The 16,648-nt window shown below is 37.8% G+C and overlaps 1 pseudogene; it reads right to left on the bottom strand.

Annotated features, from left to right (window-relative positions):
• Window positions 1–4,024: 4,024 nt before the first annotated feature.
• Window positions 4,025–10,511, bottom strand: LOC103605187 (annotated as a pseudogene).
• Between the last annotated feature and the right edge of the window lie 6,137 nt (window positions 10,512–16,648).

Genomic DNA, 16,648 nt, shown 5'->3' with positions numbered 1-16,648 from the left:
TCGGCGGGAGCGCCACCACACTCCCAAGCGGCGCACTGTAGCAGTGCACCACCGGGCCGGCCCCCTGGTGATTTAAATACATCAAGCTTGATGCCAGAAGATCTCAAAAGAGGAACAGGTACAAATGATTGCTCTTGGGAAATGGGGCTGAGAAAATAGAAAATGAGGGAGAGAGAGCAGGCTCTTTGTTTGGGCTTTTCTGAATTATTTGATTTGTAACTAGGTGAATATAATAATTTAATAAAATATTTTTAATAACTTCTGAAATGTACAAAGTGAAACATGTCTCTATGAGTTGTGAAGAACGAGTGCTTAATTTATAGAAAATAAATGCACAGTTTTGTATTTTCTGAATAGCAATTTAAGATTTGATTTCATAAAATTAATTTAGGTCAAGTTGACTCGTCTTCTAGTGCTAGGTGACCTAGTGAAGACATGTTTACACCTACTCTCCTGCCTGAAACCAACTTAAACAATAAGAATGATAAAAACAGAGACAAATACTTCATCCCAATCAAGCTGGAAAATAATCACAACCCCAAGCCACAAGCTATGAAAAACAGCTGCCAAAGACAGATGATTCTGGACCAAGTTGAAAGAGGCTGGGAGCAAAGATGCCAAATGACAGATCTTGTACAGCAGACCAAGTTCCACAAAAGCAGCATGTGGCCCTGAAGGGCTCAATCGGTGGTCCCTCAGTTGGAACAACACATCTTGGAGTTTGCTCAGGAATATCCTTGAAGTCTTCACTGAGCTACTAGTGGCAGGGAATGTGATGCTGAGTGAGAAACACCGAGACATGACATTTTTACAAGTCTGCCAATGTGCTAGAATGGAAAAGAGATTAAAAGAATCAATCAGATTATGTAGCAGGTGATCGCCAACACCTTTATTTATTTTTATAAACATTGTTTACTCTTTGCCAGGGACTATTTGAAGTCTCTTAAAAATTTTAACTCAATCCTGACATCTCTATGAGGTAGGCACTATTATTATCACTGTCCTCATGTTACAGGTGAGGAAACTGAGGCCATAGGAGGATAGCAACTTGTCCAGGGCTACACCTTGTAAATGACAGAACCTGAATGCAAACCTAGGCAAAGTTCCTCCAAAGTTTGTATTCACAACCACTAAGTAATAGTGCTTCTTTGAAGACAAACTTGAATTAATTAAAAATCAAAGAAAGAAATGGAGGACAGAAACATCATCATACACAAAAAACCTTTATTGTGATCAAACTGAAAGGTAACTTGCTCACCCAAGGAGGGTACAGAGAACAATGAAAACATGGGGAAGAAATATTCTGAGACTTTCAGAGATTCCATAAACTCTAAGATCTTCCAAGTCCTTGAAATCACAGCTACTTATGACCAGACAGTCTTTCAAAGATGAGTAATGATCCAAAATGGTACTGTGCAACCATTGAGGAAGAAAAAAACAAAGATTGATTAGACTAAAGAAAGACATGTAAAGTGAGCAGCTAACGGAAGAGAAAAACAATGCAGGAAGTAAACAGAAAAAAAAAGTAGACTTAGTTCTCAAAAGAGTCAAGGATATATTTCTCCTTTTTTCTTTTTTTTTTGGCAGCTTGCTGGTACAGGGATTTGAACTTTTGACCATGGTGTTACAAGGCTGTACTCTAACTAACTGAGCTAAATGGCCAGCCCTAGTCAAGGATATGGAAGGAAAAACACCTAAATCTCACACACACACACACATACCATGTGTCCTTTACAGTACCAAACTTCACTGTGAGCCAAAAGGAAATCATGCTATCCCATATCCACACCCACAGGCCAGTGTGCTAAGGACAGAGATACTAAGACTTTTCAAACTACTACTACCTCAGCTAAGTCCTCTGTCTCTTCACCCACATTTCTCCTAAAAAATAGCTTGTCCAGGAAGAATTCCCCTCAGTTAGAAATCAGTAATTTTTAAAAACAGGATCAACTTAGAATCTTTACAAAAATTGTTCAAAAGCAAAGAGTTAACCAAAAAACACGATGAAACACACACACCTACACATTTTTACCATAGAAGAGACTAAAAAGTTCTCCATTAAATAAGTGAACTTAAATTGGTAAAGGGCCATGAAAATCAACTACACTGTACATTGACAAAATAAAAATAAATAAATAAATAAATAAATAAAATGAACTTTAAAAAGACAATGGTCTTTATGCAATGAGAAGTCAAAACAGATAGCTAACATTTACTGAATGATTTTTAAGTCCCTAGCACTATTCTAAGTGAAGTATTTAAGCTTAAATGATTAAAAAGATAGTTCTGTGAGATTCCAGGCAAGCTTTGTTTTGGATTTCTCCACAGCAGTGCCTAACTCTAGAAAATAATGCCTTGAAGAATGCCTACAGAGACCACAGAAAAAAAGCCAGCCAATCACTCATTCAAATATAAGAACAACAGCTATTTTCAAACACGCAAGAATATGGGAATATACTTCATCTAAATATGCTTAAATAAATTTTAAAACGAAATTTCTTAGCCAAGAGATGGATAGAGAAATATAGTTAAAGTACTGGCAGTAATCTTTAAATTGGCTTAAATGTAAAACAAAGACTCAACAACAATTGTGTTACAAAATAAGATGTAAACATTATAAACCAAGGCAATATAGAAATAATAGTATTACTCAAAAACTTTAGAAGTTGAGGGGTAGACATGGAATCACCTTTCATAGAAAGGGGACATGATCAATTGATACTGTTTAAAAATGGATGAAGTCTACAGCTAATGTCATGCTGAGTGATGAAAGACTGAATATTTTCCACCTAAGACCGGGAATGTAGCAGGGAAGTCCACTTTCACCACTTCTCTAGTATGTTGTGTTGAAGGTTCTAGCCAGAGCAATAGAGCAAAAGAAATAAATACAAAGCATGCAGGTTGGAAAGGAAGAAATAAAGCTGTTTTTATTTCCAGTCTATATCATCTCCCACAATCTTCCAAAAAGCTAAGAACTACAAAACATTGATGAAATAAATCAAAGACCTAAGAAATGGTTAAGATAGACCATGCTCATGGCTCAGAAAATTCAGTATTATTAAGGTGTCAATTGTCCCCAAATTCATCTGCAGATTCAGTGTAATTACCAATCAAAATCACAGAAATCGTTTTTATAGAAATCAACAATGTGACTCTAAAATTTATATGGAAAATCAAAGGTCCTAGAACAGCCAAAATGATTTTGAAAAATAAATTAAAAAGTTGAAAGTCTTATACTACCTGATTTCAAGACTTATTTTTTATTTATTTATTTATTTTGTGACCGCTAAGGGCATAACCCTTGGCTTGGTGTCGCACGCACCGCGCTCAGCCAGGGAGCACACCGGCCACCTCTATAAAGGATCGGAACATGCGGCCGGCCTCGGCGCTCCCAGTGCCCCGGGCTCCCAGCGCCGCCAGGCTCCCAGCGCCGCACTCTCCCGAGTGAGCCACGGGTTCGGCCCCTCCAGACTTATTATAAAGCTAATATAATCCAGAAAGTGTGATATTGGCAAAAGGATAAACATATAGATGATGGAACAGAACAGAAAGTCCAGAAATAAACCCATGTACACGCGATGAAATTTTGACAATCAAGGTAATCCAATGTAGGAAGGATAGTCTTTTCAACAACTGGTGCTGGAACAATTAAGCATCTATATGTTAAAAAAAATAAAATAAACCTTGACTTAAACCTCAATCACATTAAAAAATTAATTCAAAATGAACCATAGACCTGTAAAACTTAAAGGTATAAAATTCGTAGAATACACATAAAAGAAAATCTTTGGAACCTTAGATTAACAAATATTTCGTAGCACAGAAAATGTACAAACTATAAAAGAAAAAAAACTTGATGCTAGACCAAATACAAAATATCATATACAAAAATTAACTTGGAAAGAATCTTTTTTTAAAATATAAATTTTTATTTAGAATTAAAGCAAATGCTTCAGTATCACAAACACAGAATTAAACTTCAAGAAACGTACCGCCAATTTGGAGTGAGCATTTATTTACACAATTACAACAAGCGGACCAGCCGAGAAGAGATAGACGAGTGTGCACTCCACGCCCCCTGCAGGGACCGCCGTGGGGGGCTCCCACCTGCCTGTCCCTGCGGAGGGCGGTGAGGAAGCCAAGCTGTCACGACTCCTCCTCGACCGAAGACTCTCTCGAATGTGTAGGCCACGAAGCCAGCGTCGGGTCCCTCGGGGACAAGGAGATGCCCTGGTCTCACAATCCCAAAGCCCAAGAAGCTGAAGGTACGGAGCAACGCGGCTCCGTGCTCCCGGGTTTTGCGGAAGCAGATGAAGACACGGGCAGCGCGGAGCTGCCCCTCCGCAAACTCCAGAACGGCGAGCTGTCCTGGCCGCCTTCGGGCAGCGCGCCGCCTGGGGTCTCGACGTTCAGGCTGTCGCTGCGCGGCACTGCTCTCCAGACGATGTGTTTAGTATCCGTGAGCCCGGACTGGATGGTGAGAATCCTCGTCCTGTCATTAGACGTTAGTCCCTCCGTTGCATTCGGCCGATGATCAGAGTAAAACCAATTAGCTGAAGAACGGTGATCGCTCTGACCATTCCCTCACCCAGCGGAGATCTTCAGGGCTGGGTGCGGGACATCAGGAGCACCACCGAGGCCCCGGACTCTGGTTACTGCAGCAATTGAGGGAGACCCTGGAACGCTCGCTGCCGCGGCCGCGGCTGTGCATGCCGAGGGGCGGCTGGCATGGGTGGTGGCACTGGCTTTCTCCCCTTCCTCCTGCCCGGCGAAGTGGTGGCTGCTGAGAATCCGCTGCATCAGCCGCGGCGGCCGAAACCAGGAAAACCTCCGCGGCTTCTCGCTGCGCGGCCGCCGCTGCTTGCCGTCTGCAAACGAAAAGAATCTCTCACCTAAGTGTAAACCTAAAACTGTAAAACTTTCAGGAAAGAAAAAGAAAATCTTTGTGACATTGGGCTAGCAAAGATTTCTTAAATAAGACACAAAAAGTACAAACCATAAAATAAAAAATTATGAATTACACTGGTACCCAGAATAAGTAAAAAAAAAAAAAGAAAAGAAAGAAAGAAAAAAAACCTCTCAAAACGTAATAATAAGAAAACACATAACCCATTTTTTAAAAAATGAGTAGAAGATTTGAACAGACACTTTGCCAAAGAAAAGACTCAAATGGCAAACACATGAAAATATGTTCAATATTAGTCACGAGGGAAATTTAAATTACAGCCTCCATGTTATACGATCACACACCTATTAGAATGACTGAAATTTTAAAAGCTGACAATACCAAGCATTGACAGTGAAACAAAGCAACTGGGTCTCTCATACTTTTCTGTTGGAAACGTAAAATAGTATTATGTAGCCACTTTAAAAAAACAGTTTGACAGTTTCTTACGAGGTTAAACATGCACTCAGCAATCCACTACTAGGTATGCATCCAAAAGAAATTAAAACATATGTCCACACAAACATCTCGGCACAAATGTTTAAAACGGCTTTATTTAGGGCCGAGCCCGTGGCGCACTCAGGAGGGTGCGGCAGCGCTCCCGCCGCGGGTTCGGATCCTATATAGGGATGACCAATGCGCTCATAGCGCTCACTGGCTGAGCGCAGTGCAGCTGGTCTCAAAAAAGACAAAAAAACTGGCTTTATTTATTTGTGACCGGTAAGGGAATCGGACCCCTTGGCTTGGTGTCGCCCACACCGCCGCTCAGCCAGGGAGCGCACCGGCCATCCCTATAGAAGATCCGAACCCGCGGCCTCGGCGCTGACGCGCGCCGCACTCTCCCGAGTGAGCCAGGGGCCGGCCCTAAAATGGCTTTATTTATAATCCTGAAAAACTAGAAATAACTCAAATGTCTATTGACCTGGGAAGAGACAAACAAATTGGATATATTCATAAAATGGAATACATACTCAGCAACACAAAAGAAACTTCTGACACATGCAACCACATGTATAAATCTCAAAACCATTATGCTAAATGAAAGAAGGCAGACACTAAAGACTACATTATGTAGGCATTATTCAATTTATATGGCATTTTTGAAAAGAATGGCAATCTGATCAGTAGTTGCCAGAGACTGGACGTGGGATAGGGAAATGATTACAAAGGCATACAGAAGGACTTTATGGAGTGATGGAAATATTTTACTGTATGTGAATCATGCTGGTGGTTATGCTACTGCACACATTTGTCAAAACTCATAGAACTGCAAACCTAAAAAGAGTGAATTTTGCAGTATGTAAATTATATCTCAATAAATCTGATTCTTAAAAAGAAATAAAGTTCAAGAGAATGAAAAGACAAGCCACAGACCAGGAGAAAATATTTGCAAAAGACATATCTGATAAAGGACTGTTACCCAAAATATACAAAGAACTCTTAAACTCAACAGGAAAATGAAATGATTAAAATGGGCCAAAGACCTTAATAGACACCTCACCAAAAAGGATATACAGACAGCAAATAAACATAAGAAAAGATGCTCCACATAATACATCATTAGGGAGATGCAAATTGACACAATGACAAACCACTACACACTTACTAGAATGGCCGCAATCCAAAACACTGACACCACCAAATGCTGGTGAAGATGTGGAGCAACAGTAACTTTCACTGCTGGTGGGAATACAAAATGTATGTCCACTCTGGAAGACAGCTGGGCAGTTTCTTACAAAACTAAGCATACTACTATCTTGCAATCCAGCCATTGCACTCCTTGGTACTTACTTAGAGGAGATGAAAACGTATGTCCTTACAAAAACCTGCACATGGATGTTTATAGCAGTTTTTTTTTAATAATTGCCAAAACTTGGAAGCAACCAAGATGTCCTTCAGCAGGTGAATGGATAAACAAACAGTGGTACACTCAGACAGTGCAATATCATTCAGTGCTAAAAAGGAATGAACTATCAAGCCATAAAAGACATAGAGGAACCTTAAATATAATATTACTAAGTGAAAGAAGTCAATCTGAAAAGACTATATACTGTATGGTTTCAACTATGTGACATTCTGGAAAAGGCAAAACTATGGAGACAGTAAAATCATCAGTGGTTGCCAGGGTTAGTGGGGATGGAGGGATAAATAGGCAGAGCACAAAAGATGTTTAGGGCAGTGAAAACGATACTCTGTATGATACTATAATGGTAGACACGTCTGGAAAAGGCAAAACTATGGAGACAGTAAAATCATCAGTGGTTGCCAGGGTTAGTGGGGACGGAGGGATAAATAGGCAGAGCACAAAAGATGTTTAGGGCAGTGAAAACGATACTCTGTATGATACTATAATGGTAGACACGTCATTATTCATTTGTCCAAACCATTGAACACACAATACCACAAATGAACGCTAATGTAAACTATAGAGTTTGAGTGATTATGACGTGTCACCATAGATCTATTGCTTGTTAAAAAAATGTACCACTTTGGTGGAGAATGTTGATTATTGGGAACACTATGTATGTGTGGTGACAGCACATATATGGAATATCTCTGCACCTTCCACTCAATTTTGCTGAGCCTAAAATTGGTCTTAAAAAATAGTCTTTAAAAAAAACCACAATTAATCAGCCACAACTATGAATTAAATTTTAAAATAAATTCTATGATTATCTTATTAAAAAAAGAAAAGAAACCAACTTAAATAATCCTGTAAATTATAGTTAAAAGAAGAATTTTTTTACATGTAGCTAATTGAAATTAGAAGGTGGATGAGAGGTATGTGGAAATGGACATAAATTCATTTTCTTATTCATTGTAGGGAATTATTCATCAAAAGTTGATAAATCAAAAAATGTAAGCTTAAGTATATTGTTAAAAGTTCTAAAATACCAATAAAGGACCTAAAAACACATTATAAATCTGAACAATCAGAAGGAAAACACACATACACATTTGATTTTTTTTTAAAAAGATCATTTAGCAAAATATAAAATAAAGCAGTAACAGCAGAAATCATAAAAGATAAGAGGACTGAAACCAAACGTGTGTATCAATATGTGTAAATGAGATAAAGCTACCAATTAAAAGAAAAAATTTTTTCAGGTAGGTTTAAAAAACCAAACAACTATACATTGCATGCAAGAGATATATTGAGAGCAAGGTTAAATACTGGGCATATATGTCAGGCAATTACCAAAAAAAAAAAAAAAAAAAAAAGGCCAACAGTGATTACATTATTAGTATCAAACAAAGTTGAATTCACAGAAAAAAGCATTAAGACAAATAAGTTCACCTTAGAGTGTCAAAAGAATCAATCTACAATGAATATCTGTCATGGATCATTAATACTAAAGATCCTAGTGTGAAAATTCTTTAAGCAAAACTACATAGAGTACAATAGAAATAACAGGGAAAGTTTACTCATTCTCTTGACCCATGACAAATCAAGTAAACAGTGAAAAATTAAAGATAGAGGACCAAATTCTATAATTCATAAAGTCTCTCTAAATGCTATATATCACACCCTTCACCCTGAAAACAAAGAATATTCCATCTTAAAGTACATTCAAAAATTCAGTATATGGACCACAAAATACTCTTAGTATATTCAGGTAGAAATAGTACAGATCATATTCTCAAATCATAATGCAAAGAAAAGTAGAACTGATTTTTTAATAGAAAACAAAATACCAACTGCCTAAAAATTAAGACTATTTAAAAAGATGACTTAAAATCAATAGAAACTGAAATTGAAGGATATTTACAAAATAATAATAATGAAAAATATATATCAGAATCCATGTGTTATACTAAAATCAGTGTTTTGAGGAAAAATTTAGAACCTCAACCAAACTGTATTACACAAGCAAAAAAGAAAAAAATGAGTTTATATTTAAAGGAAGAAATAAGAAAATAAATCGAAGGAAAGTAGAAAAAATAAAGACAAAAGCAGATATTAATGATTGTGAAACCAAAAATATAGAATAAACATAAAAACCTGAAAAATATTAATGAAATAGATAAAATGATAGCTTGTCTCATTTTTTAACGGAAACATAAGAAAAGCATCAGCACAAAATCAGCAGTTAGAGTGGGTTAAAAGGAAACCAAAATAATTATAAGAAAATACTTTGCACAAAATTATGCAAATACTCTTGAAAATCTACATAAAATAAATGTCTCTAGGGAAATATAAATTACCATAAGTGGCCCTAGAAAAGACTTATAAAAACAAACAGACCAATTACCAGTAAAGAAATCAAGAAGGTTATCAAAGATTAGCCCTCACAAAAACACCACGTTTCTTCAGTCTCACTAATGACTTCATTCAAAACATCTAGGAACACATCGTGTCAATTCTAAGTTATCCCTAAATATGGAGAAAAGGAAAAGAAGGACACTGAAGCTGAACCTGACAAATAAAGCACAAAAAGGGAAACTACAGAATGATATATAATTTCTAAATAGTGCAGGAGTGCCATAAAATATAAACAAATTAATAAATTAATGCACAATGATAAAATGGGGCTCATTCTTGGGATGTAAGAGATAGTTAAAAATTAGGACATCTATTCTTATTATCACATTAATAGGTTAAAGGAAAAATCCCACTTAATCATATCAATAAGTGGTGAAAAGGCATTTTGCAAAGTTGAATGAACTTCCCTTATTAAAAAGTCATATACGAAATAGAGACATATACATACCTATTCACATATGCAAGGGTATTTCAAAAAGTTCATGGAAAATGGAATTAAATGGTAATATGAATCTTTCCATGAACTTTTTGAAGTCCCCTCATATGTATATGTTTATTTATATATGTATATACACAGATATAGTGCATACATATTATACATAACCAAAATCTAGCATAATGTTTTTTTGTGTGTGTGTGTGTCCTTTTTGTGACTGGTAAGGGGATCGCAACCCTTGGCTTGGTGTCAGCCGCACCGCGCTCAGCCAGTGAGCACACCGGCCATCCCTATATAGGATCAGAACCCGCGGCAGGAGCGCAGCTGCGCACCCAGCGCTGCACTCTCCTGAGTGCGCCACGGGCTTGGCCCTAGCATAATGTTTAATGAAGAATCACTGAGATTGTTTTCATTACCATAAGAAACAGGATGGATAAAGACAGCTTGTGTGAGAACAGCACTGGAGTGAGATGGTCGGAGGAAGTTCAGGGGCAGCTGGTAATAATGAGAACAGTGTCAGAATGGGAAGGAGGAACATTTTAGTGCCAAGACCCCGGTGGATGCCTAAAACCACAGATCATACCAAACCCTATATATGAGTTGCCATGTAGTACCTAAGTTAATTTGTCTTTCTGTATGTTATGCCCTGGTGACTCCTTTGCACTTTTATGAATGTAGGTTCTATTGGGCATCTTCCAGAAGAGCCCTGTTTCATTACAACTGAAGACTTGCTTTGGATGGTCTCCTTTCACCTTCATCAACTTCAACTCTGCCAGAAACAGAGCAGCAGCTTCTTCGTTGGCAGATGCAGCCTCTCTAGTAGTTTTTATATTTTTCAGTCCAAAGCATGGCTTGGGATCCCTCATTTCAGAGGATCCCTTGCTGAAGTGTTCACATGGTCTCAATGTTTTCTAGTATAACACGTTACCGTCACTCAGAACACATTTCTGTTCATGTCTTCCACACATAAATTTAATGTCTTTTCCATCTTAACTAAGCACTCATCATGCACTCTCACCATAACTTTTGCAGTTTGAGGTGCAACAACAAAACTAGCATGATGTTTTCTCTTTCCTTATTCAGTTGAGAACTTCCACTTTTTCACCTAATGGAAACACTTTAAGGCTGGCTTCTTTTTGGCATATCTGAATTGCTGGCATCACTTTTGCTCCTTGGGGCTACAAGCACTGTGATGCTGGGACATGGCAGCGGTCAATCTGACAACAGAGCTGGCTACTAGGTGAGTAATGGGAGGGGAGTGTCTACCCAGTGGTTCCACTGGACAGAGGGATAACTGATGTCCCATGTGGGATGGTGCAAGATTTCGTCATTTACTCAGAACTGCATGCAATTTAAATTTATAAATTGTTTGTTTGGGGAGTTTTCCACTTAATATTTTCAGAACACAACTGACCGTGGGTAACTGAAATGTCAGAAAGCAAAACCACAGATAAGGTGAACTACTGAAGTCTTCCAAGGTCACGCTTGAGTTTTGGGGTTGTACCCACAAGTCTGGCAGATCTGCCCATAAACCAAGTTTAGGTTATTTTCTCTGCCATCAGCTAGAAATAACGAATGCCCATATGGCCATAGGTGTCAGCTAATGTGCTTCTCCAGGCATGAGGGCTGGGCATTCTGCTCACACAGCTGGCTGTGTCCTATGGTCCTCCTTGTGCTCAGCCCCACATGTATCAGCACCCTCTCATATTGGATGGCTACTGGGCCTGCCAGACCTCACAACTTGGTAAGACCGACAGAACTCAGATCACGACGGACAGTTTCAAATGCATGGCCACTTGGTCAGGGACTCCATCTGTACCAGGGCTCAGTTTTACCTTTAGCAAGGTGGTATTTTCAATTATTTCCATTTTTTCATAAAGCAGTTTTCTGTGCAGTCTCTGATTTCTTTGCATAAAGCATTCCTGAAACAACATGCACAAAAGTTGAAAATGTAAAAATCCAACAATATACTTATATGCTTTAAAGGGTGCTGATTCTCATAAATCAAAAAAATATAAAAGTCCTAACCTTACATTACATTCCAATCATAATCTTGTGTTTTGTTCTTAATTTTGTTTTTTAAATTGAAACAAAGCTTAAGTTCAAATATGACTAAAGATTTCAGCTTTTCGGCATGCTTTTTAGTTTGCATCTTTGCCTTAATTTCACTAAATATACAAAAAGCCCCATGATTAATATTGGCACTTCTGTTTTTCATTAGAATTGGGCAAAAATCAAAAACATTTAACTAATTGGCTAATTCAACTAATTGACAAAGATGTCAATGGCACCAAAACCGGACTGTTGATTAGCACCCAGCATCACCACACAAAAGCTTAATATTCATTTATCAGCTAATGTACAAAAATCTAAATTCAGTAAAAGGAAGAGTTTTAGGCATTTCAAACATTGCCCAAAAGTCAAACACGAAAATCTATTAAATTTAAATGTAGTTTAAAATTTAAGTTGAATTACTGTGCGAATAAAAATGGTATTAGATGAGCCATGAAGCCTACATATGAAAGGCCTGCCTAGTGGAAAGGGGCTACGAGCAGCTTCTTACACGTAGATACCATGTGTAGTAAATGCGTGGCATCCTGCCCAGATCCCTTAGACCGGACCCTTCCATCAGCTCCAGCTGCCGGTTCAGCTGTATCCCTTTACTTTTCATTGGGATAACTCTGCAGAACATGTTTCATGCCATTTCCCAGGACTCCCCCGTGGTGTTAAACTCCAGTCACCCAACAGTGCTTGATAATGGGCACTTGATATTGCACCCTTTACTGGCTGCCTTTCCTTCCCTGTCCCGCTCTCCCACTCCCTCACCTGTGTTTCCTGCACTTCCTACATAACTTGCGAGCTTGGAAATCTTTCTCTTAAGGATGTGCTTTGCATCATTTGACCCCACTACCACAGCTGCACTAATAGGAACAGCAGTTGGCTGGTCAGTGACCTCCAAAGTGACCTCTTTTGAGACCTAGAAGGGCACTGAATACTGAATAGAAGTTTAAATGTGAAATACATGGAAACGGAGTTGATCGTGGCAGCAGAAACTCAGAGACATGCTGGTGGGGGGCCAGGGGAGCAGTACAGAGAAGATAAGAGGTATGGCACAGGCATCTTCAACAGTTGAAGGAATCAAGTTTTTTTACATACGTCAAGGTTTCATTTCATAATGAACATATCTAGAATTAAAATCAATATCGTCCACTTTTAAGGTATCTATTCAGCCCTCTACATTTTCTTTTCTAAAATCCAGCAATATCTTACTTACTTTAAAGTATTATTTCAAGTATCATTGTAGCCAAAAAAGTTTTTGTTCTATACCTGAAGTTTCCATAAAGTAGGTTAACACTGGAACTTTGTCAATTACCCCAAAAAGCCCTAAACTGAAATTTTTGTTTTTGTTTTAGGACTTAAATAGTACAATGTTTCTCTTCCTTTTGCAGTTTGCTTCTTTCCACACTTCTGTGAACGCCAGTAAAAAAAGTTCTTCAAAATATCAGCATTTTGCTTCCTGTTAGAGGAGGTATAATTTACGTCTTCCTTTTAAATCTCAGGCCCAAATTGTAGCTAAAAACACAGTTCTGCCATTTGGAGCTGAAAAGAGATTTTCAAGGTTGTACAAGTGTTAATGATGCTTCTTAGAGCTGCTGAAAAGGAAACACAAACATTTTTGCAGCCTTTTGGGGCCTAATATAGATAATGATAATGTATTAGAATGTTTTAGAATGTTTGTAGCCATTATCTTGTGTTTTTGGTTCAGGAGCCCATCAGATAAGGAAGGCAGATATAACCTTACCCCCAAAGGATGAGGAAATGGAGACACTAAACATTTAGTTAACTTCAACAAGGTTCAGTCTAACTGTTGGTAAAGCCAGGACTTGAGCCTCCTGGCCTGGGAATCTTTGTCCTCCATAATTATGAGTCTGGGTTATCTATAATCTGTGATTTTAACATAGTGAGTCCCTTCAGGGCAGGGGTCATATTTCCCAATTTAATGGCTTAGAACACTTACGATACACATGGAATCCACTAAATAGACATTCATCTATAAGAATTTAAAATATTTCTCACAGGTCCAAAATATGTTAAAAGAGTCTTTGAGCAAGAAATAATTCTTGGAACTCATATTAACTTTGACAGAGCATGGATTTTTATTTTGTAAGTCAGAAATACCCCCAAGGTCAGTCTCTCTCTTCATATATTCAATCTAATACTTTCTTTCAAAAAAACTAGGAAAGCAAGAATCCATATAATTTTTCATTTTGAAAATAAAACAATGCTTTTCAAATGTATCTAAACTTCATTTTAACTAATTCCAGCAGCATTGTGTCTCCTTTTATCTCCTAATACTGCTTGGCTAATGAAGGTAATAATGATTATCAAGTATTATTTTAAAGTTATATTAAAGAAATATGCATCCCAGTTTACTATGACCTTCTAGTTTAGAGCCTGTGTTCTATTTTGAACATAAACTTGAGAGGGTTTTTTTTTTTTTTTTTTTAATATTTAGCATTTTATTTCTATACTCATTAAACAATAGAAAAGAGGTGAAGTGATTTCTACCAATGCTTCCTTTTAAGGAAAAAGTTTGTGAGTTGAAACGCAAGGCCTCCTCTACTCTTGTTCCTTCATACTTAAAGCACGACAGAGATTTCTGGATAAACTGTAAGTTAGATGACCTTTATTTCTAGCTAACAATAGCATAGTAGCTCAGGAATCTCATAATTATTCCCTGCAGATCAGCCCCAGAACCTGCTTCTACGGAGGCCTTTGTAGAGTCATTTCAATGACAGTCCCTTAGTTTCAGGGCAGCAGGAGCCACCCTTTCTTTAACAATAGCCAAATCTCATTGCTCTTGGATGTTTATGGGCAGATGCTGCCATATGATGGCTAGTCTCCAGATTCTCCAATATTTATGCTGATGCCAGCATTTTAAACTCTATTTACAAAATCCCAAAACACTCATCTGGTAAAATTCAAAATTCTTTTTACCTTAAATTTCACCTATGTATCTTTCAAGGCAGTGTTTCTCATCCTGTCTTTGCTGGGTGAGGATTGTCTTCCCTTCCTTGCAAGGTCACCTTTAAAGCCCCTGTGGAAATTTTTGAATGTGTTTTAGGTTTGGGCTGTCAAAGCATATTCCTCAGACCACAAATCATTCCTTTCTCCCTCTCCTGCACAATTCCTAGAGCTCAGAACAAGCTTGTATTTTGAGCTGAGAATTCTTGAGTTAACATTGATTTTCAATATGATCTTAGTTTTCTGATAACCAAGAACAAATTTATTTGTGAGAGTTATCAGCAACCTCTGACAATATTGTTTCTTGGAAAAGGCTGATGATAGCATGTTTATATATGAATCTGATTCATAAAACTCTGAACTTCTTGCCATGTATATATTTGCTTTACTTGAACATAATATGTTGGGTTGACAGAAATGAAACCTAAGGAACATGTCCTGGATCACTTTACTAATGATTCTATTTCAAGAGCAGACACAAAAAAGGTGAGATCAATAAATGAATGAACAAATAATTATATAATTAAGTGAAGTAATTTAATGTAACCACCCTTTAAATCCATAATATATTACAATAAGGATTAAGATAATAGTACTTCTAAACATTAAGAAGCCATTAAGGATAGTATCTACAGTAGGCATTGGTCATTTCTATTTGGTATCCACCTCTCTTTCCTATCCATCTAATTTTTCTTTGCACTTTTCGTATTTCAAAAGACAGATGATCCAGATCCCGTCCCTACAACCCCCATCACAGCAGGACACAGGCATATGACTGGCCTCTCCCTGGACTTTGAATGCTGAGTCAGGGATAAAATCATTCTGGGAGGGTGCAAGATTATCTCAGGTGCAGAGTGTGTGAGCCAGATCAGTCCAACAGTGTGTACTTCATCATGACTTTTTTTTGCCAAGCTCTTGTACCCTACTTTGGCTCTTGCCCACTCTCTAAGCCTTGTCCTCAAGCTTCCCATTAATTCTCTGCACCCTGATAGCCTTTCTACTCCACCCCCGCCCCCCCCCTTTTTTTTAAAGAGAGTCTAAGTTGTTTTCTGTTTCTTAGAAAAAAGAATCCAGGCTTATATTGCACTAGATCAGTCAGGATCCAGGGAGAAAACAGAACTCCACTTAGATTTCCCCTGAAGAGACTTTAATGAAGAGACAATTTACAGAGCTGTGGGCAGGGTTAAAGAGACCAGCAAGGGGTGTTGAGGTACCCAGAGATTAGTACCATTATCACCTCTAAGCCTGAAGGGGAAAGGAAAGGAAATAGTGTTGCTGGAGCCCAGTGAGAGCTGAAGCCAAAAAGGAAAGGGCTGCTCAAGGAAGGGGGAATACTCCAACATTTTTCTTCCTTTGCCCCCCCAATATTCTATCTGTGCTTACTATTGGTTGACCTCTAGGAGAAGCCTGTCAACAAAGGACAGTGGGTGAAGCAGCCTGCAGGGCTCAGAATCCCAGGGCACAGTGCAGGTCAGAGAAGAGTAGGAAAGGGATCTGAGTGAGGGGTGTGAGAAGACAGAGAATAACCCACAAAATAATAATGGAGAAGCTTGATCTCTTAAGTTGTCTTTTATCACCTAATAATTAACTGTGGACATACATTGTCATCCACAGTTCCTAGGCTATTATTTGTACTTTTTATTTTATTTACCAAAAGATGTTAAGAAAGAATGTCTTTCTGAAATTCATACCAAAAATAAATTGCAGGCAACATTTATAATTCTCCACTACTGAAATTTTATTTTATGGCACCTAATTTTAAAAAATAATCTTGTTTTTATATTACATATTTTCCATTTCAAGCCTGCTGTTTGAGATCATATCATATGAATGTATATAAATGTTATAAGAATTCTGAAAATGTAAAATAGGTAAGTTATGTATATGATGTAATGTAACATATGATTTTTAAAGAAAAAAATCAAATTATCAATATTAACGCACATGGAAACATCTATAACCAAAGAAAGAGGCAACC

Source organism: Galeopterus variegatus, unplaced genomic scaffold, assembly GCF_000696425.1.
Source record: "Galeopterus variegatus unplaced genomic scaffold, G_variegatus-3.0.2 Scaffold5646, whole genome shotgun sequence".
NCBI classification, from domain to species: Eukaryota; Metazoa; Chordata; class Mammalia; order Dermoptera; family Cynocephalidae; genus Galeopterus; species Galeopterus variegatus.
The sequence above is the reverse complement of the archived record's forward strand: the minus strand, read 5'-3'. Positions and strand labels throughout refer to the sequence as shown.